Source organism: Peromyscus maniculatus, chromosome 13 (genome assembly GCF_049852395.1).
Source record: "Peromyscus maniculatus bairdii isolate BWxNUB_F1_BW_parent chromosome 13, HU_Pman_BW_mat_3.1, whole genome shotgun sequence".
Classification (NCBI taxonomy): Eukaryota; Metazoa; Chordata; class Mammalia; order Rodentia; family Cricetidae; genus Peromyscus; species Peromyscus maniculatus.
In genome coordinates, this window is record NC_134864.1 from 15,522,501 (window position 1) to 15,549,067 (window position 26,567).

The 26,567-nt window shown below is 39.6% G+C and overlaps 1 protein-coding gene across 14 annotated transcripts in view; it reads left to right on the forward strand.

Moving 5' to 3' along the window:
• The window catches only part of Pam (peptidylglycine alpha-amidating monooxygenase), a 281,804-nt gene that overhangs the window by 45,290 nt on the left and 209,947 nt on the right, over positions 1–26,567 (forward strand). Inside the window, exon 1 of one of the 14 annotated variants that reach the window (XM_076549696.1) lies at positions 5,359–5,500. The exons of 12 other annotated variants lie outside the window; for them this stretch is intronic. The gene's annotated coding sequence lies outside the window, so the exon portion shown is untranslated. Of the gene's footprint in view, positions 1–5,358; positions 5,501–26,567 lie in introns of those variants that run through there. One more of the 14 variants, XM_076549692.1, reaches the window with a different exon arrangement.

The following is a 26,567-nucleotide window of genomic DNA, read 5'->3' on the forward strand; positions in this document are numbered from 1 at the left end:
AGTTTCCCTACCTGGGGCAGTCTACTTGGCCAGCTTGTAGGAAAGGCAGGTATGTGTTAGAAGGGAGAAGTTCAAATGAGAAACATAATGCTAAGTCAGGGAAACTAGAAGTTGTATGGCAGAGATGTTGAAGTTCAGGTGAGCTTGTGGTTTTTCTTTTCTTCTTCTCCTTCTCCTCCTTCTTCTCATTTATTTATTTACTTACTTACCTACTTACTTAAGTATTTTGGTTTCTTTGTATAGCTTTGGCTGTCCTGGAACTTGCTCTGTACACCAGGCTGGCCTTGAACTCACAGAGATCTGCCTGCTGCTGCCTCCCAAATGTTAGGATTAGAGGCATGCGCAACCATTTCCTGGCTTTTTTTTTTCCCACTTTTGAAAGTAACATTTGTATTTGTACCTGAGCATGTCACATGGGTTTTTTTTTTTTTAAAAAGAAGGTTAAGTAAAGGAGTTTAATGTTAAGTATTTTGCAGAACTGAAAGTAGGAAATACAAAGTTTGTGCTCATTCATTATTAATTGAGTGGCTGCTGAGTGCAAGCACGGTTCTGTGTAGAAAATAAGAAGTGAATATAGACTCCACTTTTCAGAAGGTCAGAGGAAGTAGGAAAATTGCAATAACCATGCACCATGTTTTTTTCCTTTTACTTTTAAGTGAGGGATCTCACGTGTTAAATGTAGACTCTACCAGTGAGCTACAATTCTAGAGCCACAGAAGACTGTTTTAAGGTACAGTTAGAGAGGTAAAGAACACTGGAGATTGTTGAACCAGATTTCTGATGGGAGAGGTGACACTGGTCTTGATGGATGGATAGGGTTTCATTGACAGAGACATGAGCGAGTGTGGGGTCAAGGAGGGGGTGGAAAGGTTGATGTGGAATTTCCTGAGAGGAGAGAGAGTGCAGAGGTTCTTAGTGCTTGGATTGTCTAATGGGCTATGGTAGGAAGTGTGGTGGTATTGTGTTCCCCAAAATATTGTGCACCCTAATAAACTTATCTGGGGTTAGAGAACAGAACAGCCACTAGATACAGAAGCTAGAAAATGGTGGCACTCATGCCTTTAATCCTAGCATTCCAGAGGCAGAGGTCTACCTGGATCTCTGTGTGTTCAAGGATACAGCCAAGCATAGGGACTCACGCCTTTAATCTCAGAAAACAAGCCTTTAATCCCAGGGAGTGATGGTAGAAAGCAGAAAGATACATAAGGCATGAAGACCAGAAACTAGAAGCATTTGGCTAGTTAAGCTTTTAGGCTTTTGAGCAGCAGTTCAGCTGAGATTCATTCTGAATGAGGACTCAGAGGCTTCCAGTCTGAGGAAACAGGGTCAGCTGAGAAACTGGCAAGGTGAAGTGGCTGTGGCTTGTTCTGCTTCTCTGATCTTCCAGCATTCACCCAATATCTGGCTCCGGATTTTGTTTTTATTAATAAGACCTTTTAAGATTCCTGCTCCAAGGAAGCACTGGGAGGTAAGACTGGCAAGGGTGGGCTGTGTTGATGCAGTGTCCCATGGGGGAGCCTTTCAGAATCTAGTAGTTTGGTAGGAAACTGGTCAAGGTAGCTAAAGATATATCAAGGAAAAAGTAATGAGCATAGAATGACCAAAAGGGAGATACACCCAAACCAGAGAGGCCAGCAATAAGGCTAGATAGTTATGAGATGCCAGATGGAGAGGTCTCAGGGGACAGGTCACTAAATTTGGCTACCATCTGGCTTTAAATATGATGCAGGGTCATAGTCCTCATTCCACCAGCTCTTGTACTTTTTTACTTACTCAGTGTGAACTCGTGTTAATTAAAATCCCCAATCCCCAATGTTGGTAATAAAGCCCCAGGCATTTCCAGTGTGCCCTGTCCTGACATGGAGTTCGGTAAACGTTCTACCAAGAGCAGAGCAGCCAAGAGTGCTGCTCCTTGGGGCGAGGCGGCCGTGCAGTGTAAATAGAGCAAGGCTGTGAGATGTATATGAGGGAAGAAGCTTGACGGCCACCAGAGCAGGCTGCTCTCTGGCTTTATACCCACCAACCTGAGTGTACATCCGACTAAGATACTTGCCAGGCTAAGGTCCTTTTGGGCTCCCTAATGTCAGTTTAAAGGTTAAGGTGGTTCCCGGAGGTTAGTGAGATGGATGTAATTTATCAGACATAGACACTCCCTGGGGTGATTTCTTTGACAGAGGCACCCTTTTAGTGAAAAGGAATAATTTTGCACTTTCGAGTTTTGATTTCTTTCAGCTTGGGTACCCTTGAAGCTTTAGGATGCTCAGAGAGTAACCTTTTTTTTTTTTTTTTCTTGCTTGCTTTTTTTCTCCCCCCCCCCACCCCTGAAGTTAGGACAGATACCAGGAGGTATCCAGTTCTCCAGCTGGAACCTGTCAGAGCGCAGGAGAGGCTAGTCTGTTACTGGGTAGACTTATCTTTGCTCCCAGCTGTGCTTCTAACCTCTGAACCTCGTGGTTGTGTGGGTGGTCTAACGCGGCTGTGTACTTCACCAGGCCGCCCTGTTGCTGCTGTCCTGGGAAATCAGCGCAAAGGCAGAGAGGAGGTAGTGTTTTTATACAAAGTTATCAACTGACAAATTTATGATCTGCAAGAAGTCGGTGACATTGCACTGTTCAGAAAAGAAAATTAGTAGAGGAGGAAAGGGAACTAGAATGTCGAGCAGAACATGTTATGTTTAGCTGCTTTTGAAGATCAGTTAACAGGAGAAGAAAAGCTGTCTCAAGATGAATTGTGGATAGGAGTTGGAGAAATTAGGTCCTTTGCTCAAAAGAAACATCTCTGGCAGACCTCATAATCTGACCACCTAGGGCCACTGGCAGGATTTATTTCTCCTGGCAATCTTCCATGTTTTCTTCAGCCCTTTATCATGTTAGAGATCTCTTGGTTTGCCTTATTTGTTATTATGCTCTTACTGTAACTATTCTTTTAAAAAAAAATCTGACAAACTAGTTTTATTGATGGATTGTTTTTCCTTTTTGACTCACATGCCTGGAAAAGTCAATACACCTGCTCCCTTTGGTATGCTTGTTACCTTGATAACCTTCATTCACTTTTACAGTGAAGCCCCATTAGCTAGGCAGAGTATCTCTTTGTAAGAATTGTTTGAAGCATCCTTGAACTGCTGCGGTTAGTGTCAGACCCAGCCCACTGAAGCTGTGATGAGCCCCCTGCATGGTCAGTTCTAGAGTGACTAGTACAGAGCACACTTAGGTAGAGTTCTGTTCCTTGAATTACTGTAATAATCCATGTTTAAATCTCTTTTAAAGCAGAGAATCATTGTATAAAACAAATCGAAGCACTCTCCCTCACATATAGTCTGTAGTTTAAACTGGTGAAAGTATCACTGCTAACATTCATGTGTGGTACATCTTCTAGATATTTTTCAGTGCATATTCATATAAGCAAACATAAATCATTTGAGATACAGTTTCATGAAAGCCAGGGTGGCCTCAAAATTGTTTTGTGGCCAAGGATGACCTTGAGCTACTTAGCCTCCTGCCATTACGGGCATTTCTGGCATTACAGGCATGGGCCAGCAGACACGGTATATAAGCGCCAGGGATTGAACTCAGAGGCCTTTGTGCATGCTAAGCAAGCATTCTACCTATTGAGTTATAGCCTCATATATCCTCAACCCAATCAGTTTTTTTTAAAGCATAACACATATAGAGCAATAGTTTTTTACAGTGTGTGTGTGTGTGTGTGTGTGTGTGTGTGTGTGTGTGTGTGTGTACTATAGCGTGTGTGGGAGGGGAAGAGGACAGTTTCCAGGAGTTGGTTCTCTACTCCATGGATCCTGGAGATCACCTCAGGTTGTCAGTCTTAGTAGCAAGCACCATACTTGATGAGCCATCTCGCTGGCTGTTAGTAGTGTTTCTGCACGCACCTTGGTGAGTTTGGTCTGCTTTGCTGCTCAGGCAGGGTCTCAGAAAGAACAAACGGAAGAATGAGAGCTTTCTTGGAGCGCTGTCTCCCATTTCCCGAAGGAAATGCCGTGTTTTTGTGAGACTAGGTGTTATGTTACTATTCTGCTCTCGGAGTCTTTCCCAACCTCTGCGGGAATGAGAACTCCCAACTTGTCAATTAGATTAGAAATTCTCTATGTTTTTTTCAGATTGGAAATTGGTACTGTTGCATTCCATTTACTGATTTTTGAAGCCACATCGTTGTTAGACATTTGTAAGCTATTTACTTACAAGGGAAACATTAAAAGGCAGGCTTGGCTTCACTAAATTGAAATAGAGATAATAATAGTTTCTTTGAAAAAGCTGAGATCTAAGTATACAGCACAGAATGACAACCTTCAGTTTTTATTGTGCTGTGACTATCTTAAGGAAGACCTGCCAACTTACTTGCTTATCTTTACAATTGCAGTAGTTACAATAAAAATTAGGCCTCAGTATTGTTGAAAAACATGTCAATCAAATATTCATGGGAAAGAAAACAATAGTTTTCATAGCGCAGATGATAAATTGTATACTTATTAAAGTGTTGCAACTGATCAGATAAGCACAGGATATCATTAGAGACTCAGTTTCATGCTGAAACCTGGTTATTTTAAGCAATTACTACCAACCTCGTGTTTTAAAAGCAGTTTGTGTTCTCTTGAACATGGGTGACAGATGCTCGGAAGAACACAGCGTTCAAAGGGAAGCGTTACATGTTGTGTGGTTTTCCAGCGGAGGGCGTTATAACAGTGAGAAGTTCTTCTGCCTTTGACATGAGACTTCTCCAAGAGAACTATGGTAGCAAATTGTGTTTTTTTCCAATTGGTTTTATCTGGGTGCTACAATTAGGCATTTCCCTGGAGGTGTTTTCTGGATAAGTGACCTGTTGGCAAGGATTTACTGGAGCTCAGAGATAAATGGACCCGCAGCTGCCACCTCCCAGAGAAGTAAATAGAGAGAATCAGTTGCCATTGTCCTTGGTGTGCTGACTTTCTAAGGCACAGATGTGGGCTTTCTTTTCAAAGTGAATCAAGCATTCACTCTCAAGGAAAAGGATATTTGTAAAGCAATAATATTAATGCTTGTTAAGTGAGCGAATTATATATGAACTTAGACTCTGGCAACCTCGGAGCACTTTGTATTAACCTGTGCCTTCCTCGGAGCTCTGCATGTGAAAGAGATGTTGCCAGTAGAGCCATGTAAGGACATTTGCCATTAAGAAGTCACGCTAAAATGAACAATTTCAGAATTCACTGAGTTCTTTCGCTCTGCGTCACAGTGGCTGCCTCTGTGACAGCCTTCATTTCCTACTTAGCAAATCCAAGCCTGGTAGCTTGAGCCCCAGGAAGTTGTTAAAGCAATTAAAGGCGTCTGTTTCCCAGCACATTGCTCCGTTACCATAGTATCCTCTGCCTCCAAGTCTCTCCTGATGATGTCAGTATGCATACAGGGGTTGCTCAGAGCATCTACGTGGGCATGATTCATCCCACAATAAAGCCCCCTTTCTGTTGCTCTGCTTTCAGTGTGATTTTGGATGTCCCTAGCAATGGAAGGTAAGTTCTTTGTTCTGTATAGTATTACAAGAATTACCAAACATCTTTATTATTTTGCTTCAGGTTTCTTGTGTCCTAAAATATATTATTAACTGGAATCATGATATATAGGGATATTTCAGGTAATCACTGGTAAAAGATTTATAGTTTGTGTCTAAAGTATTGCGTATGCGTGCATGTACATATGTACACATGGGGAGGGCTTATAAAAATCACTGAATGAACAATGTAGTACCTGCTGTTCCCCCTGATGAGCAAGAACAGCACACACACACACACACACACACACACACACACACACACCAGAGCTTTCATTTTCAAACTGTTTGAAATTCACAAAAACCTTAAAATATTTTTACAGGTGTCACAAGGCAGCTAAGGCTCTTAGAAAGTATGTGAATTACATATTCTTACTGGTATTTTATCCCGTATATGTGATACTAACATAATATGGGAAGGTATTGTTGGAAGAACACAGGTTTATTTGTGCTGTGAAGTTCAAAGTATGCTGACAGTCTTTTCCTACTTCTGGCCTATTTCCATATATTTCTAGTGTTGTGCTGGGATGAACTGCTGCTTGATGAAATACTTAAATAGACATCCTTTCTTGAGGATAAGCATTTTATCCAGCTTTCTGAAAAGAAGACTTGTGCAATCCCTTGCAGCATCAGGTGGAAGCTGTGAGTGAAGATTTTCCTTAGGAAGTTAGTTTTCTATTTCAGCTTTTCTCCTACAGGCTGCCTCATCAATAAACAATGATGAAACATCAGCCTATTGCTCAGTCACCGCACTGAACATTCTTCCCAGAGTTCTTTTCCTGGATTCCCCAATAACCAATTTCAGCACATCCTATGAACACCGTGATAGTGGGTTTTAAGGAGAGCAGTAAGAAGAAATGTGTTTTCTAAATGTTAGTAAATAGCTTTGCAAGGGGACAGGGGATTGAGAATGGCTTGGATGGAGACTGTGCCATCTCTTCGGGTGGTTGAACCTTTATTCTGTACAGCAGGCAGGCAGATGGCTTTGATGAGAGGTACAAAAATGGTTTAGACTGTTCATTTCTAGAGTCTTGTATTTTTAGAATCCTGTGGAATGTGCTCTACTGCCTAACTTTGATTTGTTTCTGAGAAATGATGCTAGTGGAACATTAATACAACATGTACCTTTCTGTGAAGAATCAGTAAGAAATGATAGCTGTAAGAGTCTAAAACCATATTAAAATTTACATTTAGCTCCTAGAAACTGAAGGATATGTCATAAGTATTGCAAATGTTTATTCTTTGAATTTTTTCCAGTCTTGAAACTATACTAAAACCATCTTACTTAAATTATTACTTATTTGATACTCGACCTCCTGTTTGTTAAGTTGCTCATTAATTGCTATTAGAAACCATTTCTAAAAGGGAGAAGCAAGTTGTAATAGCACTTAATTTAAATTACAGTAGGTTAAATGTTAAAGAGAGTGAATCATTCTAAATTTGTACCATACTTTAAAATATTTAAAAAAAATATGCTCACAAAGCTTTTGTTAGAAGTAAAATTAATATCTTCATATTAAATCATATCTTATTTTTGTGCTCATGTTTCAAGCAATATAGTCTAATTCAATGCTTAAATGAATTTGTAGTTTAAAATATATGTTCAGCTTCAACTTTATAAGTAGCAGTGAAAATAGCCATCTGCCAGCAGGATATGCAAGTAGTACTCTGGGGAGAATATCCTTCAAGAGTCCAGCCTTCTTCCTGTTTGAGTCAGAAGGAGTCCCATGCTGTTCAGGCAGCGTGAGCTTAAACATCACTTTAGGAAAGTTTCTCTTTTATTTTTCAATGCCACAATAAGAATGCATTTGAAGCTTAATGGTTAAATTTGTTCTTGCTGGATTACGGAAATGTCAGGTCTGCAGACTTGACAGCATGAGGTAAATGAAATACAGCAAGAAGATGATGATTCTGTTGGCTCTCCCTAGACAGATAACTGAATGGGAATCCTCAAGAATCCAAGGAAGTTGGAGAAAACAGATGTGCAAAAGTAAACATCCCGAGGAGACCAGACGCTCAAGTAGCAAGCCTCAGAGAAGGGCCTTCTGTGATACTACGGCCCGAACTTGAAGCCTAGGTTCTAGGTATTATGAGGCACTCTCAAATTTCATGGCCCCTTGATTCCCAAATTGCCATGGTCTCATGATTCCCAAATTTTCATGGCTCCATGATTCCCAGACTTTCATGGCCCCATGATTCCCCATTTAGAAATGGGCAATTTCCCCCTAGTCAGTTTTTAACCCTCCCCTGAAAAGAAGTGATCTATGTAATAAACCAATTAAGATGGTTTATTAGCTGCTTCTTGTTGGCTCTACCCAATTATTTTGGGAGTTATAGCTTACAGGGCACAAAAGTCTTACCTTCTTGTTCTGTTGGTTGCATTAGTTACAAATCAACAGGATTGAGGGCACTTTTTTTTTTTTTTTTTTTTCCAGGAGACTCTGAGGAAGAATCCAGTTCCATTCCCTTGCAGCTTCCAAGGGCCACAGGTTTTGTAGGGCTCACAGCTTCTCCTCCTATTTTCACAACAAGCAAGAGGAGACAAGCCTTTACTCTGCTGTCCCTCTGGTTTTCTGCTTTAAAAGACATACACTGTCCCTTAGCTTGGGTCCACTTGTATAACCCAGGATGGCCTAACCATTTTGGCATCTTTAACCTTAACTACTTACATAGTCATTCCTATGATGCCGTGTGGCCTATTCACAGACTCCACAGTTTAGGACGTGGGCATCTTTGGGGGCCATTCTTCTGCCTGCTGCAGAAGGATAACATTAAATTCACAAATCTGATATTTTTTACGTAAAGCTATGCCAATTGGGAACATGAAATTCTGACCTAATTCAATGAATGCACTCTTCCCAATGGATGTTAAAAATGCCTCAAGATAAGTAGTCAGGAGAAACTGAATTAGAAAGAAGTTTTTCTCCAATTCCAGTGTTCAAAACTCTTAGTACAGAGGTGAGGCTTAAAAAGTGATGCGCTTCTCACTTTAATATTTTTATTGAGAAGCTAGCAGAAGAACAGGTTAATTAAACAAGGCTAATTAGGGACTACACAACTTCTATTAGTTAAGCCCTATGTGAATGAGCCTGAGGGTTTTTTTTTTATTTTATTTTATTTTTAAGAATCTGAAGGGTAATGGCTGGGCCACTGGAGACCCAAATATGAGACCTAATAACCCTAAATTTTGAATCACACTGTCTCTCATTGATCTGGCATGAAGCCATATGAGTCACAAGCTGATGGTACTGGCATGTTTGCTCTCTAGTTTCCTAGGAAAGACACTATCGTGACCAATACCTCCAGGCCTAGCTGCAGAAAATAATTTCTTTTATTGTATATATCCAACACTTATTATGAGTGGGACCTGAATCTTAGTATATGGGCTCATACGTGTGAAGCGTAAAGTAATTTACATCTCACAGCTTTTTAACCTTTGCTACAGCACTAGCAGTGGTAGATAGGAGAAAGAAACTTGTAGTGTGTTTGTTTCCAGCAGAAGTCCTTAGTCCTGTTGGCTGTGGTTCTCCAGATAAAAGTAAAGAGAAGGAAAACTGGTTTCTGCTTATAGTCTTAAAATAAAATTGGAGTCATTTACTCGAGAAAAACTGAACAGTGCCGTAGCAACTTAACTTAAAGCACAAGGACCTTGCCAGATACCTACATTGTGGGAAGTAGTTATTGTGACCCCGTTCCTTTTTGTTTCCATGGTGGTACATGGCCTATCTAAAAAGAAAATCTGATCTTATGTTGCTTTCAGATTTACTTGTCAATCAAAATAACATTAAAAATATCAATAAGTTATATAATTCAGTGAACCAACTAATTATCAATAACTATTAATCTATAGAAATAGCTGTAGAAATAAAAGTGTATATTTACTTATGTTTTCTTCTTTACATATCTATTCACTCATTTTAATATCTACTTTTCATCAACCATGTAAACCAATTCAAGTTCCCATGAGTAAAACCTTTAAACATGATTTAAAAAAAATTTAAATTCATCTATTTATTTTACATCCTGGCAACAGCCCCCCCCCCATCCTGCTCTCCTAGTCTCCCCCATCCCCCTCACCCCCAATCCCCTCCTTTTCCATCTCCAGGAAAGGACAGGGCACCTATGAGTGTCAATAAAATATGGAGCATCCTGTTTTGTTTTGTTTTAAAGTAAGAATAGTCAGTTCAATACTGATCACTTATTTTCTCTAATTCTAGTAAATTAGGGTGTGGAAAGATTAAATCCATTTCACTTGGAAAAAAAAAAAAAAAAAAAAAAAAAACAAAGAAAAGAGCAGCCTTCAGAGAACAGCTGCTTTCTCTGTGATAGAAGAGACTGTTTCATCTCAAACCAGCCTGAACCAGCTCTCTTGCTTTCCTAATCCTTTTTACTTTGTTAAAAAATTATCTTAAAAGTTTATCTTTGAAAACAAAATCAGAGATAAAGAAGCTAATGAAAATTAGAGTTTTAAGGGTTTGGAATCTTCTTGGTCGGTGGGTGGTAGATAAGATGGAAGGAGACTTCAAAACAGAAACTTCAAAGACGGCTGTGATCGCTCACTATTTTGAAAACTAGTTCAGAGTTTTATTTCTAGGGGGATTTTTTTTCCCCCACAAGTGGGAGCAAAGTCAAGCAGTAGAGAATTGCTGGAGCCAGGGGCGGCTTCTGAGTCTCGGTTATTCCAAAGTCTTTGCAGATCAGAGAACCGTCACAACACTACCCATTTCTCTCACTGACACCGCCTTCAGTTGTCCTCCTTAATTATTGATGTTTTAATATTGTGCTCATCTCTAAAATGGAGCGAGTCGTGCAGAAAGAAAAGTGATTTTTGAGATGATGTGTGGAGAAAATTCTCTTCCATAGTGGACTCATTTCTGCCAAGCTGTGTTATGGGAATGGGATCCTACAGTGACTACAATGTTCTTGAAATTAACTGTTCCAAAATGGTCTTTTGAGAGGAGGGTCGACGGAATTAAAGGGTCCTCCTTCTCTCTGCTGAATCTTGTGGCCTGGAGCAGATGGAGAGGAAAAGAGCCATGCAGCAGTACTTTAAAGGGCACACAAGCACAGGTCCAAATGCTTGCTGTTCTTCCACTGACGTTTGCTAGACTAGTGCTCTGTGGACAAGTTGAGTGGAAAAGCTTACAGAGAATCTGTTTCCCGTGCCTGTTGTTGACTGTCTGTTATAAATGACTTAAGAAAAAGTGAGGAAAATGTGAAGGGGACAGAAGTTTGATTTCTGGATGTAATCACAGCCATGCTGGTGACTTGACTGGCTGTTGGGTGCTTTTCCTCTATGCCAAGAAAGGAAACTCGAGACTATCTGGTCAGCCTTTACTGTTCATAGTAAAGGACTGAGCTCACCATCTCGAAACTCTCATAAGTTCAAATCGTCTCATAGCATTTATGTGTCACAATTTAAGCTAAAACATGCCTGTGAAACTCAGTAGAGAAAAAACGGCAGAATAATACGATTTACTAATTACAATATGAGAGCACAACAAGACTCAGGTAGCAAAGATTGCCTTATTGGGGAAGGTCATCTTGGTCCTCTTCTACTAAAATGCAATCTCAGTAATTAGTACAGAATCCCACCTCATACAGGTGAGATGCCGTGAACATGGTGCAGAATTAATCAAAGGACAAGGTGATCTTGAGCTCCCAGAAGTTTGGGCTAAGAGGATGCATATGTAGAATGAATGACTTCTTGTCCACTTAATAACTATCATTTTGATTTCATACTAATGCTTGGTAAACAGCAACTTCAGCAGAATGTAATAGATTCATTTTGTTTGGATCCAGCTAAAGAATATCTTTTCTTAAAATTCTGAGTTACTTGATGGCTAACCCGTTGTCATCCTGTTAGCTTTCTTATTCCTCGGCTCTAGATTCTGCTTACATAACTGTAAAACCGGTCATTTTTCTCTTGCGTTCTTTGCTTCCCAGAGTATTTTTCTTTTCTCTTTCCACAACTCCAGATGTGGCATACACACCTGTCACTAACAGTTACATTACAGCGACTTCTCTAGTCTGTCTCTTTCTCTGGTTTCCATCTTCCTTTAAGCTTCTTGTGAATTTTATTTCATGTAAATAGGTCCCCTTCATTAAACACCTACTGATGATACAGCATTATACTACATCCGGAGGCCACTGCCCCTCATTTCCCCACCACAGATTCCTGTTTATACTGTCACCCTTGCTTCCTTCTGATGGCAAGGTTGGAGACGTTAAAGGAAAGCGTAGGCCAATGGAAGAACAGAGATGCTAGCCAGGAGGCAGGCAGCTGATGCAGCCTGAGGGATTTCAGCACCGGAAAGGCCATGGAAGCAGCAGTACAAGCTTTTGAGGCATTTAAAGAGGAAATGGATTACTGTGTGAACAACCAAACCTTCTGTGTTAATTTAGCTTATCCTCTCGACCAGCTACAGCTCATGTCGCAAAACTTAAAATCTTTATATTACATGACATCACTACAGCTGTTCCAACAACCCCCCTATCCTCTGGTCATTATTTCTCGGTCTTGGATGCTAATATTTTAAAAGGAAGTCTCTAAATTTTGTGTAGAGGAAACTCAAGTTTTCTAAATGAAGTATAAGAGGAACATGCTTATCCTTTGAATCAACATACGGCAATTTAGATAGTTGCTTACAATTGTCTTTTAATATGCTAGCCCTGTGAAGATTTTCCAGCAAGCTTAAACCATTGTTGAAAGACTGGTTGTACAGAAACAATAATCTGAAGATTTCCTAGGCTTACCAAAATGTAGAAAGTTGAAATAATATCTGATTTTTTTGATCAGTGTATGCTTTAATGAACTCCTTTCCTGATTGATTTATAGCTCATATGTTTTACTTTCATAACAGATGCCTTACGAACTATCTACTTTAAAATTTTGGTACTTGGAAAAAAAATTTTTCATCCTTATACTAATGCCAAGAAAATGAATAGTTTAGTAGTTTTTAAACTCGGTGTTTAACAAAAAGAAAGACCATCGCTGATGAAGTAATTCAGTGAGTCATCAGAAATATATGTTTATGCTTCTGGACTCTAGTCATTATTGGATTGCAGTTATTTTTCAAAGTGTTTACCCTGGGTTGAAGTTTTATCCTACCAATGATCTGAGTCATGACTTAGATCTCCTGTTAATCCAATAGGCTAGGTCACTAGCCCAGTCTGCTAGGGTGTGTAGAAATCACTGTTACTTGTAGTCACAAGTTTTTAATTCTCTGCCACCTGAAGCTATCCTGAGAGGGAGTTGAGATGTAACTGCTTGCTGAGATGAGAAGACAGGAAATATGGAGTCACACTAATGGAAACACCCTTATTTCTTTACTCCCTTCATACAAAACTGCCCCCATGTAGCTGCCTATGTCGCCTGCTTCTTGTCTCCATTTCTTTTCCCTCTTTCCGTTCCTTTCTTTTTTTTTTTTTTGACTATTTATGTATTTTATTTTTGTATGTGTACATGTTCATGCCTGAGTGTGTTTATGTGCTCTGTGTGTGTGCAGGAGCCACCTTTGGCTCTCTCTGGAACTGGAGTTATACATAGTTGTGAGCCACCATGTGGGGGCTGGGAGCCAATCCCTGGTCCTCTGCAAGAGCAGTAAGTGTGCTTAACTTCTGAGCCATTTCTCCAGCCCCAAAGAAGCTTTTCATTTTTATTATTATTATCTTACTGTGTATGGGTGTTTTTGCCTTCATGTGTATCTGTGCACCGTTTGCCTGGATGCCTGGGACCCACTGAGTACAGGTATCTGCTGCGATTGTTACAGATGGTTGTGTGCTGGGAATTGAACCCAGGTCCTTTGGAAGAGCAGGCTGTGATCTTAACCACTGAGCCATGTCTCCACCCCACCCCCCGATAACCCCTTTCTTTTACTAACTTTTCAGAACCACCTCTCTGCAGAATTGATACTGGTCAGTTCTCATTCTCCCTCTGGCTGGACTTTGCAGCCACATTTGTAACAAGTCACCCTTCCCCGCTGCCCCAAAGCCTCACATTTTTCCAGTTGCCTTTGTCCTAACTTGTGAACTTTCTAGTCGCCTTGCTGATTCTTTATCATCTTCCTGACTCTAAAGCTGGAGTTAGTACTCTGCTAAAGTTCATTTTCTTTTTTTGAATAAATTTTTAATTTTATTTGTTTATATTTTATATATGCTCTGCATATATACCTGCATGCCAGAAGAGGTATTCAAATCCGATTATAGATGATTGTGAGCCACCCTGTAGCTGCTGGGAATCGAACTCGGGACCTCAGGAAGAACAGCTAGTATTGCAGCCCCCTAAAGTTCATTTTTCTTAATGATCTTGTCCAGTCTTGTGACTTTAAATTTCATCAATATTCTGACAGATTCCAAATTAGTATTTCTGACCTAACCTCATTGATGAACTACAGATAACGTATTTCTGTGTGAGGGAAAGTGTGATTTGTACACTCTATTCCTACCATTTCATGCCAACGCCGAGCTCTCTTCCATCTGAGCCATCCAAAAGAGCACCCTTATGAGCACTTTAGTGAATTCCTTTCCAGGTTCCAGAGCGCTTGCACGGCTTATGTCTACCCCCCTCTTACAAGAACATGTTTTATCTTCTGGTTTCTTTTCCTTAACCCTTGTCATCATTGACTATGGACCCATTATCTATACTCAGATATTTTCGGGAAAAGTGTCTTATAGTAGCTACTTGTATACAGTACAGTTTATTAACTAACACTTTATTGCTAAGCATTGGTTTGCTTTGCACAACTAGCATGTAATTCAAAGCGAAAGAAAACACTTTATCCTTCCAGTTTTCCACTCTGGCAGCCTCTACTCACCTGCTTAGCGCTTCAAAATAGGTCCTCTAAGTCAGGGTATACTTTAGAAATTAAATGCAAAATAATTTGAAATATTTTAGTAATTTCTACATTGATTACTTACTTGAAACAATAATTGGGTAATATTGGGATAAATAAGACCTATTCAAAATTTGATTTCACTTTTGCCATTTTGCTTCCACAAATGTGACTTCCAGAAAAATTAAAGGAATGTGCATGGTTGTTGTACTATTTTTACTCTGTGGCACTGTTTGAGTTGTTCAAGACAACCTTGGAGGGATACTCATTTCCCTTCTCTTATAGTGATGTCCTATTTTTGGTACCTTCAAAACTTATCTCGAATCCAACCAAGTAGTTCCAAACATCATTAAATCTTGATTCAATTTTGGCAACAAACCCTTAACTTGTCTTCAAATTTCTCAAGTCCAGTCTTAAATGTGAGAGCCACAGTGACTCTTGGAAAGCACATGCCAGCTCATGTCTCTCTTCCCAAAACGCTCAGATCACTTTTCATCTTAGTCATTGTAAATCAGGTCCTCAAAAACCAATCTTAAAAGCTGATCTTCGTTTCACTTGGATTTTATTTCTACATTTCTCTGACACAGGCGAAAGTGTATTTCCCAATGAGAACAATAGTTCTCGCCCCTACCTGTATGGATCTCATCCCACATATTGCATGGCCCTCTTTACCATCTTAGATCTTCACATTTGTAAAACCTTTCTGAAGACTTTGAAGTTAGTAGCTTAGTTCTTGATTGCTTCGGGGAACTGGTTTCTAGATCTCTGTTTTTGTTTTAAGATGAGTTACTCGCTAATGAATTGCATAGTCTTCATGATTGAATTAATTTTTATTTCTGTCCAGTATGACCATGTATGTGTTCTGGGAAAGCAGGGAATTTTCTTTGATTTACTGTCTTGTCTCCACTCTAAGAACACAGCTTTGTCTGTATTCAGTGACAAATAGTTATCTGTTGAACGGATGAGTGATCGGATGTATGTGAATGATGACAAGCTTTCTAGGGCTTTAATATGAATAACTGCGGATGTCATAGGAAATGACATCATTTCCTGTGTTGAAAATAATTAGGAGGTGAGACTGGATTTGCAAGGTGATTTTTTTTTGTTAGAGTGGGCCTTAAGTTCTATGTAAGGGACCAACATTTACTTTTTTATGAGAAATCGAGAACATTTATATTCTTTAAAATTTAAAATTAAAATTATTTTAAAGTGATACATGAACCAAAAATTATACACGTTGGGGTGGCCAATGGTGTTGTGCTCCATGTATATTCTATATAAGTTTAAATCAGGTAAATATATATTTCTACTCAATTATCTTTTTTGTGTGAAAACTTCCAATGTCTTTTCACGTAGTTTTTTAAAATGTATAGTACATTATCCTTATCTATGGTTTTCTTACTGTGCTATGATACTCCAGAATGTCTTGTTCTCTCTGTTTAACCAAACACAGTACCTTTGACTAGTCTTTTTACATCCCTTCCTGTGCACTGACCTCCTCGGACTCTGTAACTACCACTCTGCTCTCCACATTGGTGAAACAAGTGAGATCATGTTATTTGTCTATAGAACCATTTAAATTCTTCAAGTAAAAAATCAAAGCAACTTGAATTTTTCTTTCATCTGGTCAGTGAATGAAAAATTAGTGGTCCCAATTCATGATAACAGTGCATAAATGAGTAAGTGAAGTTTGTGGGAAGGTGGGAACCACTGGTAACTGGTTACATATGGGAAAGGAAAGAGCTGCTCAAGTAGACTTGGCTCTAATCTTTGAGGTCAGAGTTGATGAGGAGATAGAAGAACTCAGCAGGCTAAGGAGGACAAGGGTTAAGGGATATTGATAAGATCAGTCTTGAAGATTATAAAACTCAAGAGAGCCATCTTCTGAATTCCTGAAATGTCTCATACCTGCTTCAAACATTTTATATAATAGATGCACACTTTACAGTTTTTGATGCTAGCTGTCTTCAAATTCATGCTGTAGGAAACTATTTTTTCTTCATTTTCACATAGAAATTTAATTAAAGCAACTCTTAGTATAAATGTTACAGCAACATTAATTAGTCCCTAATAAATACATATCAAAAATAATCAAAGGTATTGGTGAAAAAATTCCTTGTGTATGTATTCAGTTGCTGATAATTAGAATTATCACGTGGGATGCATGTGCTTAGAACAGTTTAAGAAGATGATACTGAGTTAATTTAGTCCTATATTCAAAGAATACATTACAGATTATTTTGGAATGAAACTGTGTTCTGTGATTTCAGAAAGCATTGAAACAATGGAGTCTGTTAGGCTCTTGCCCAACTGAAAGCTTTATGTACTATTATCAAGATACTGTGAGGAAAGGTGCTGTGGTGGCTAATACAGCTGTCAGTTTGACAGGGTCTGGTGTCACCTAGGAGCTATGCCGCGAAAGTCTGTGAAGGACTTTTGAGGTTGTTAATTGAGGTGAGTGTGAGTACCACCGTTCTATAGTCTGGGGTTCTAGTCCAAATAAAAAGGAGAAAGCAAACTGAGCACCAACATCTATCTCTTGTTTCTTGACTCTGGATGCAATGTGACCAGCTTCCTCAACGCCTTCAACAAGGTCTTCCCTGCCATGATGGGCTGTGGTTTTGAACTGTGAGTGTTGGAGATGAAAAAAATCTTTCCTTATCTTCTTTATATCAAGCATTTTGTCAACAGCAATGAGAAAAGTAACTGAAACAAGTACTTTGAATGCTTACCCCACGTTTATGGGCAACAGCAGCAGTATTACTGTTGTCTTGTTTAGTGATAGACTCAAGTCTTGATTACACAACTGACTCATCTCCTTTTCACAAGTGCCATTGAGTCTTCTTTATTGTACCTCACACGTGGCTTTCTATGAAGTTTCATGTAGAACCTAAGTGAAAAGAAAATTCATTAAAAATTATAACAGGCTAGGTGAAGGTATTGTATTGTAAATGGATCGTTTGGAAATGAGCACCACATGGTCACCTGTTCTCTGAATTTTGATCAATGGTAGGGTTTTGTTTGTTTGTTTGTTTGTTTGTTTGGTGTAATGGTTTCTGCCTGTTGCAAAGAGACAATTCTTTTTTTTTATTTTATTTTATTTTTATTATTTTATTTTATTTTACAATACTATTCAGTTCTACATAACAGCCACAGATTCCCTTGTTCTCCCCCTTCCTGCCCCCCTCCCCTTCCCCCCAGCTCACCCCCCATTCCCATCTCCTCCAGAGCAAAGCCTCCCCTGAGGACTGAGATCAACCTGATAGACTCAGTCCAGGCAGGTCCAGTCCCCTCCTCCCAGATTGAGCCAAGCGTCCCTGCATAAGCCCCAGGTTTCAAACAGCTAACTCATGCAATGAGCCAAGGACCTGGTACCACTGCCTAGATGCCTCCCAAACAGATCAAGCCAATCAACTGTCTCACCTATTCAGAGGGCCTGATCCAGTTGGGGGCCCCTCAGAGCAAAGAGACAATTCTTTGTTGATAGTTGAGAGCTACCCTTAATCTGTGGGTATAGGAGTAACTGTTTAGAATGCAGTTAGGAATTACGCCAGTGAGTAAATTGGTGGTTGCGTGTTTTCCTCCAAAATCCATGACCTCACTAGCCTCAAGAAGTTGGCTAGGTTTTTCAGTCCCTGGCATGGTTCCCCTTTTAGAGAGAAGGCCTTAATTAAGTCCAGGTAGCAAGCTGTGTATTACAGCCAAGATATGATTGGCTGCTGTTATATCCTTAGGGTTATTGTGCCAGGCTGGTCATTCTGTCATTCATAGGCATCATGTGCCTATGATTGGTAGGACAACTGGTTGTTTCCTTTGGACATTTTCATGGCACCTTGTGGGACCATGAAAGCTAGCCCTCAAGTGGTCAGCCCTGAAATCCTATATATATAAGTAACATTATAGGGATTGATTAGGTTGCATCTCCATATTAAAGACAAAGAGGCCAGGGGTTATGAAATTGAGAGGGGGGGCGGAGAGAGGGAGAGAGAGAGGAGTGTTACATGACTGTGGTTAAAGAGGGGAAAGGGAAGAGGGAAATAATGTATTTTAATTTCAAAAGGCAAAGAAGTTATATCAGGCTAAACTGTTAACTGTATCCAGGGAATGAAACATGCTCTGTATTGTTATCAGCTGCACCCTGAATTGTTTGATTAGCTTCATTGACAAATATTTGCTATAAATTATTGTTAGTATATTATGCATTATTATTATCACTAATTAGCTGTGTGCCAAATTAATATAAGTATGTCTAAAATCACAAATTCCTGCCTCTGTGGAATTTATAGTCTAGTGGGGATAGGAGAGACTGACGAGTAACTAATAATTATAAACATATTGGCTGTTAAGAATGGGTAACCCTAACTGGGAAACTAAAGCAGAAAGTGGAGGTGTGAGTGATGGGGTATTTGTGGTGGAGTATGCGATCTTAGTTTGGGGGGGGGCACAGAATGACTCACTTAGAGGGTCGGTTGAATAAAGACCTCCAGCAGGTTTGAGAGGAATGAATACTCGTAGCTTCAGGAAGATTATTTGAGCCATGGGAAAGAGTAAGACCACAGGCCCTGGTGCAGGTGTGTGCCCTGATACGTTTGGGTCCCAGCACAGTCAGTATGCCTCCGACTGAGCAAGTGAGCCAAGGTTAATTAGATAGGGGGTGAGTAGGTGCCAGGATGGAATGCTGGCAGCTGGTGGTCCTCACGCAAGTAGGAGCCACTGGAAGGATCTGCACAGGAGCAATGTGATCTGCCTTGCCTTTCACATACCCACTCTACCTGAAGCTTTGATGAAAGACTCTTAAGAGGCTAAGAATTCAAGTTGAGGGGCTATGAAGAGGAGCGTTGATCATTTTTTTGCAGGTGTCAGGAGACAGGAGAACAGTGGATAAGAAGTAGAGTAAATTTTGACTTTGGCATGGAAAATATTTACTGAAAGATTGGGTATAGATAAGAAAGAGAGAGACTAAGTGGCTGAGGACTCATGTCTAGACAATTTGCAAAGTAGAATATCTGGAGAGCAAATTGTATATCCCAGTGTGATATTTGCTCATAGTTCATGATGAAGTATAAAATAATTGATTTTGTTGGCTTTAGTAGGATTCTGAGGGTTTTAAATGTCAGAGATTCTTCTTTCTGTCACGTCCCTCTCTGGAGTTGTTTCATGTCCTCCCTCTTAATTGAAGTTTCTCTTCTTTCTCCCAGTGGAAAACATCCATTATTTTCTGAAGCATTTATTCTTTACTGTGGTGGATTATAGCTGCCTCCTTGTTATGTTGTTTAATTGGACTATTGGCTACAATTATAAACCTATTGAGTCATATACATTTACTTGTCTGGAGAAATAAGGCTTTAATGTAGTAATGTAACAGAGTAGAATGGATTGTGTTCTCTAAATTTGCTAATTTATTCTCATCACTAACGTGTTCTGGAGAGAATACATTTTCTTAAAAAAAAACAGTAATCATTTGTTGCAGCTGGGAAAAGGCACTGAAGGATGTGACTGTAGTCTGGAGAAAATTTAAAACTTTAAAATTTAAAAATGGGAAAGGTAGCGGCTGGCCATTGACAAGACTGCCTGTCAATGAATGGGCACGCGCTCACCCTCAGCATGTGGTGAGGAGGCATTGAACTGGGCATCAAAGTTCTGAAGAGTCTGAAGTTTCAGTGACTTTAGAATTATAATGGTGATCTTGAACCTATTTCTCAAATTTTGTGGTTTTAGAACATGAAGTGTTGAGCCGAGCGGTGGTGGCGCACGCCTTTATTCCCAGCACTCGGGAGGCAGAGCCAGGTGGATCTCTGTGAGTTCGAGGCCAGCCTGGGCTACCAAGTGAGCTCCAGGAAAGGCGCAAAGCTACGCAGAGAAACCCTGTCTCGAAAAACCAAAAAAAAAAAAAAAAAAAAAAAAAAAAAGAACATGAAGTGTTTCACTTAATACCTTCAATTGTGAATCACCCATGACTGTAAGAGGATGGTAATGAAAACTGATCTCTGAATTTCATAGTGTTGTCACTGACGTAAGGTGAGATCAAGTCTTTAATTATTGTTATGACAAAAAAAACTGTATTGTATGTCATCAGAGACAATGGAAAATAAAAATAAGACTAGAGCTTAGCATTAAAGGTGGTAGGTAGGTCCTCCAGACAAGAAGAGGCACAGTAAGGGTTAGAGCAAGGGCTCAAAGGATAAATTACTTGCTACATAAGAATAAGGGCCTGAGTTTGGTGCCCCAGCACCCACATAAAAAGCCACCCACAGTGGTGCATGCCTCCAGTCCTAGCCCCAGGGAAGCAGAGAGAACTCACCCATGTAACTAGCTAGTCTTGTTACATAGGTGAGTCCCAGTTTCAATGAGAGATTGTTCCAAAAAATAAGGTGGAGAGTCACTGAGGACATCTGACATTGACCTCTGGCCTCCACGCCTGTGTGCCTCTGTGTGTGTGCACATTTGTACATTTACACATACATACACACACATGCATATGCCACTTACAAATCTCCTCAGAGTAGCAAATGATAAGATTTCTATATGATTATATAAGCTTCTCTGATGATGCAGTAAAATAGTTGTTTAACTAATTAAACATAATAAATTAAAATAATTCAATGAATAATTATGAAGTGCCATACACTGAATCTACACCTTGTATCATTGACAGCAGCTGTTTCTATTATATTTCAGCACACTCAAGTCTTCAAGCCCCATCACTGGGTCCTCTTTAGGCTACCTATCTCTGCCTGCCTCTCCTGCCATCCCTGGTCCTCTTGTCTCACTGGCAAAATGCCACACATTCTTCATTTTGCATTCTTTAAACTCAATTTAAACATAAAACTGCTCTGTAAGAGTCACTTGTAACTGTCCAACAGCCCTGGCTGATGTTCTTTTCAGCTCTCACAGCAGTAACTCCTTGGTGGCCTTTGACCCTGACGGTCGGTCACCATTCCCAAGAAAAAAGTCTCCATGAAAAAGCAGCCTGAGATTTTAGGTGTCTGCCTTTGCTCACAACATCCTCTATGTAGTAAGTTTTTCCCTCTGCCTCATTTTCCCCAAGAAAGCCTACTCATCCATCTGAAATCTGGGCAAAATCAACTCTTCCCTCCTCTCTGCCACCGCTGTACACCAGTTATTCGAGGTCTTACGGTATGCACAGCCTTTTGAAAATACCATTATTTATAGGCAGAGTGTCACTTGTTTTGAAGATTTGAAAGTGCTTTACTTTCACTAAATTTCTTTTACCGAAACGCAATCTTGTGCTGTCATAAATTTCATGTTCTTTAATGTATCTATAAAATACAAAAATGTACACGTATTTATAGAGAGTCTCATTTTATTAGGTAACCAAATTATTTAAAAAAATTCTTTTCAGGTACCATCTCTTATCTTTTACCTACATAATTCCTTCAGTTAGGTTAGACTTGCCTTAGAGAAAGAATGCAGCACAGAGCATCAAAGTATATGGGAAATATTTTAGAAAAAGACACTGCTATTGATTTTGTTCGTAATTGACAGTGCTCCTGTGTTTTGGTTTGGAGCCAGTACTGTATATGGGAATTTCCACTTTCACTTATGTCTCTTGTACTCCATGAAAATGTGCAGCTCTGGCAGTTACCCTGGATGATTTTGCTGTCGTGATTAAAACACAGATGGAGCTCATTTCTTCCCCAAGTGTTTGATTGGCAGACACTCTGTGATCAACACTGTTCACTGCTGAACACATCAGCACCATCTGCCTTCAGTCTGCTTGGAGAGGCTTGTCACAGTAGAATTTCCTCAGCCTCACATGAACCAGTTTAAAAGGATGTGTATTCCTTTTGCTGAAGCCATCAAATGATTTATGAAAAGCTGTGTATCATATGTAGAGATTTTCATGGAAGTAAGCTTCCAGATTAATGAAATATTCATTTAAATTGGACTTTGAAAATGCGTCATTTCTTTTCTCTGGTTAAGACAGAGCATAACACAAAGCCACCGTGTCTTGAAAAGCCAATCTCTAAGTAAATTCAGCTGATGGGGCATTTTGTTTTCAGTGAGGTTGTTAAAGATGATTTCAAACCAGGGTCCTGTGCTCTGAACCAGTAGGTGAGTGCTACTTATAATTGTCAGTCCTCTGGTGTATTCTCTTAAACTCAATAAATAGTAAGACTCTTTCAATGAGCTTGCTAATTTTCAATTTTTTATAACTTATGAACAGATTATAATAAATTTGGATGTATGAAGAATGGACAGACAGATGTTCATACAGTGTTGATGCAGATAAGTGAATATAGCTTGGGTGCTTTAGAAAAGGATTCCTTTAAGATATTAGAAGCCTGGAAACGGTGATATTAGGAAGAGGAAGAGAAAAAATTATTTTGCTGTTCCAAAAATAGCGACGTAAAGAACTGGTTCAAACTTAATTGCCTAAATATGTAAGAGATGTACTTGTATTGTGCTTGATAATATGAATTGTATATATACATAACAGGAAACTGGTTTGGGTTCCTCTTTCCTATCCAAATTAATAAATAAATATAGTTAATACAGTGAAAAACACTTTGTTAGTTTTCCCTATAAATTAATGTGTTGTTCAGAGAATGTTGGAATGAAGAATAAAAGACATAAGTTTTAAAACATTCTAAAGAAAATTGTGCCGGGCAGTGGTGGCACTCGCCTTCAATCCCAGCACTCAGGAGGCAGAGGCCAGCAGAACTAGCAGCTACACATTGAAACCCTGTCTCGAAAAAAAAAAAAACAAAAAACAAACCAACAAACAAAAAGCGTTCTAAAGAAGTGTGGACTAAATATTCTTATTGCTCGAGGTTTCTAAGGACATTCACTTATAAGTCAAGGGCAGGAGTGGCCTTTGCATTTGGGTCGACATTGGATGATTTGCTCTAAAGTTAATTACTTCACAGTTGGAATGAAAACCATGACACCTTTTGAAGGTGAACAAATGGAAAAGAAGTAACTGAATCTGTAGGATCTTGTTATCATCTTACCAGAATCTCTCAAAGATGAATATGTATCCCTTTAGTTCTATCATAGTCGCCTCTATCACTTACAAGTAAGGAGAAAAAACTATTTTAACGTTATTTGAACACATATTTGGTTCACAGAGCAAATACCTTTAAGAACCTACATTCTCAAAAGGAGTGGGACATCATAATTTTGATAGAAATCTGTGGTACCATTGCTGTAAACAACATGGAAATTTAGAGAAGGGAGGTACTCCCCAGGTTACTGGAGAATGGAATAGAGTTCATCCACTTCACTTCTATTCTGACAACTTAGGTCTTTTTTTTTTTTTTTCCAGGTTACTTCTTTCTGCACTGGTTTTATTTTCTGTTGACATTTACTCTGTGGTTCACCCAAACATATCTTTCATAGTGATTGTGCATTCATTTTGAATTCTCCAGAGAACTGTACTAGATGGCATTTGGTTAATAGAGAACTTGAAATGTGTAACTGTCAGAAACTATTCTAAGTACTTTATTTTAGTCTGAAAAAAAAAACTTATTTGGCAAAGACTGAACTGCCTAATATGACTTACCTAATCCAGTGGAGAGACTAGGGTCCAGGCTACTATACCAGTGTACTGAATCTAGTGCCATTAAAATAGACCAGCTCCTAGAATTGTCCTGAGTGTGAACAGTTAATGCCTCCTCGAGTTCAATCCCATGCCAAGAACAGAGCAGCAGAGAATAGTCAAGACGAGAAAGTTCTACAAAGAGGTGCTCCGGCATGTGTTCACATTTGCCTGTACACTCTGTTATGCTTGTTTGCCTGCATCCTGGTACCTCAGCCCAGATTATAAACTCCACCTGTGCCAGGTCTAATGGATTGGTGACAAAGTGACAAAACCCGTGCCTCAAGAAGAGTTGGGGTTTCATTCTTTCTTTCCAGTAGAAAAAGCTTTCTAAGCAGCAGCTAGGTTACATATTGACTGGGTTGAGGGAAGGGGAGTCTCTTTGATGAGAACAGTGGAAGGTACATGGCCCCGAGAGAGGCTGTTTCCCTGTGGTTAACCCTAGGCTTCTGGTTGACTTTCTCTGGTTCTTTGTTTCCTTGTTGGCCATATAAGAAAAGCTGTAAGTCCTCAGGAGCTCTGAAAAATGCTTGTGATAAAGATCTATCTGGTCAAACTGAGCAGACATAAGAAATGTGTGCACAAAGAACAATGTGGTGAGATATGGTGGAATAGAGCAGAGGTTTTCTTTCAAGGTGTGGGGATTGATAGGAGGGGAAGCTACTTATTTATGTGGTGTTCCACAGGTGTTTCATTTTTTTTTTGAACTAGAATTACATGTTGAAGAAGTTCATTTCATCCTTGTACTTTTCAATCTCATTAAAAGTAGCCTAAAATACTAAGCAAGATAAGAGTGTAGTTTTAAAAAGTATTTCAAATTATTATTGACTCATAGGCATGCCCATTTGACATTGAAACATGACATTGTTATCTTCAAAGTTCACACTCAAAAATTGCACAACCGAGTTACACCCCCACCAAAAAAAAGTCTCCAAAATAATCTTCCGTGTGTAAAGTAGGTTTGTGGGTTTGTGTTGAGCCACATTTGTAGCTATCTTGGCATAATACAGCCCGTGACTTGGCATACTGGCCAAGTAGTAGAAAATCTAGAGGCCGAAATTTCAAATATAAACTAAGTGCTTAGAAAAGCTGCCTCTTCAGGAAAGTCCATGAAAGCGCTGACTAGGAGTAACATGACCCAGCGGGGTGGGCCCAGAATTTTATGTATAATGAGCTATTTATTAAATTTTCTTTCTGACTGAGTTAACAGTTTCTATTGATATGATAAAATTCCATGACTAAAAAGGAACCTAGTGAGGTAAGGGTTTATTTGATTTACAAGTTGTAATCCATCATCGGGGGAAACCAAGCCAGGAACTGGAGGAAGGAACCTGGAGACTGGAACTAAAGCCAAGGTCATGGAGGACTGCTGTTTACTGACTTGTTTTCCATGCCTTGTTCAACTCAGACTGCTTTATTATTATTTGTAGATGTAACCAACTGTCTTATTAAATAAGAAGCACAGAACCAATGCAAAGAAGAAAGCCAAGAGATCAGAGCTAAGAGCCTTACTCGCCTGTTTAAGCTAGCCAAGAGACCTCTCCGAAAGGGACCTACTTTCTGTGTGGTTGTTTTTATATAGTCATTTCGTTCTGCTTTCTCATTGGTTGTAAACCCAAACACATGACTGCCTCGTCACAGCCTGTCTGTAGAGACTTCTAGGTCTTCTATAGTATTGAGATTAAAGCCGTGTGTCTCCAATGCTGGCTGTATCCTTGAATACACAGAGATCTACCTAGCTCTGTCTATCAAGTGTTGGGATTAAAGGCATGCGCCACCACCGCCACGCTCTGGCTATGGCTCTAATAGGTCTGACCCCCGGGCAACTTTATTTATTAACATACAATTAAAATCACATTTCAGTACAAATAAAATACCACAATAATAATAATAATAATAATTTTATTATTATTATTTATGAATTTTTTATTCATTTTACATACCAACCACAGATCCCCCTCCCTTCCCTCCTCCTTCCCTTCCAGCCTCCCTCCACCTCCCATTCCCTCTTCCAACAAGGTATGGCCTCCCATGGGGAGTCAGCAGAACCTGGTATATTCAGTAGATCAAGTCCAAGCCCCTCCCCCTCCATCAGTACTGTGCAAGGTATCCCACCATAGGTAGTGGGTTCTAAAAAACAGTTCATGCACCAGGGATGGATCCTGATCCTGCTGCCATGGGGCCCCTTAAGCAGATCAAGCTACACAACTGTCTTGCTTATGCTCAGGAGTTGGTCTAAAGTTCATGAGTTCCTACTAGTTTGGTTTAGTTGTCTCTGTAGGTTTCCCCATCATGATCTTGATAACCCTTGTACATTCTTGCAAGGTCCTTCCTGGTGATACCCACAAGCCAGATTATTTATAATGTTGACAGTGTGAATTCATTCTAGGGCATTTTGTCTGTGTCATTTAGGCCTCTGTCTACTTTTAGTGCTTCAAATTCTTGAAGTCCATGCTCAATGGTGCTGGATTAAAACTCTGAAAGGCAAAATTGACCCTAGAAAGAGATTAAATTAGGAAAAAGGATGATGACATAGACATCAGTATTCATGGTATGCCAGACACAGCTGAAGAGTGTGCCCAAGGTCTCCATGAGGAAATAAGCCACTGACTTTCCACTCTCTGACTGGTGAC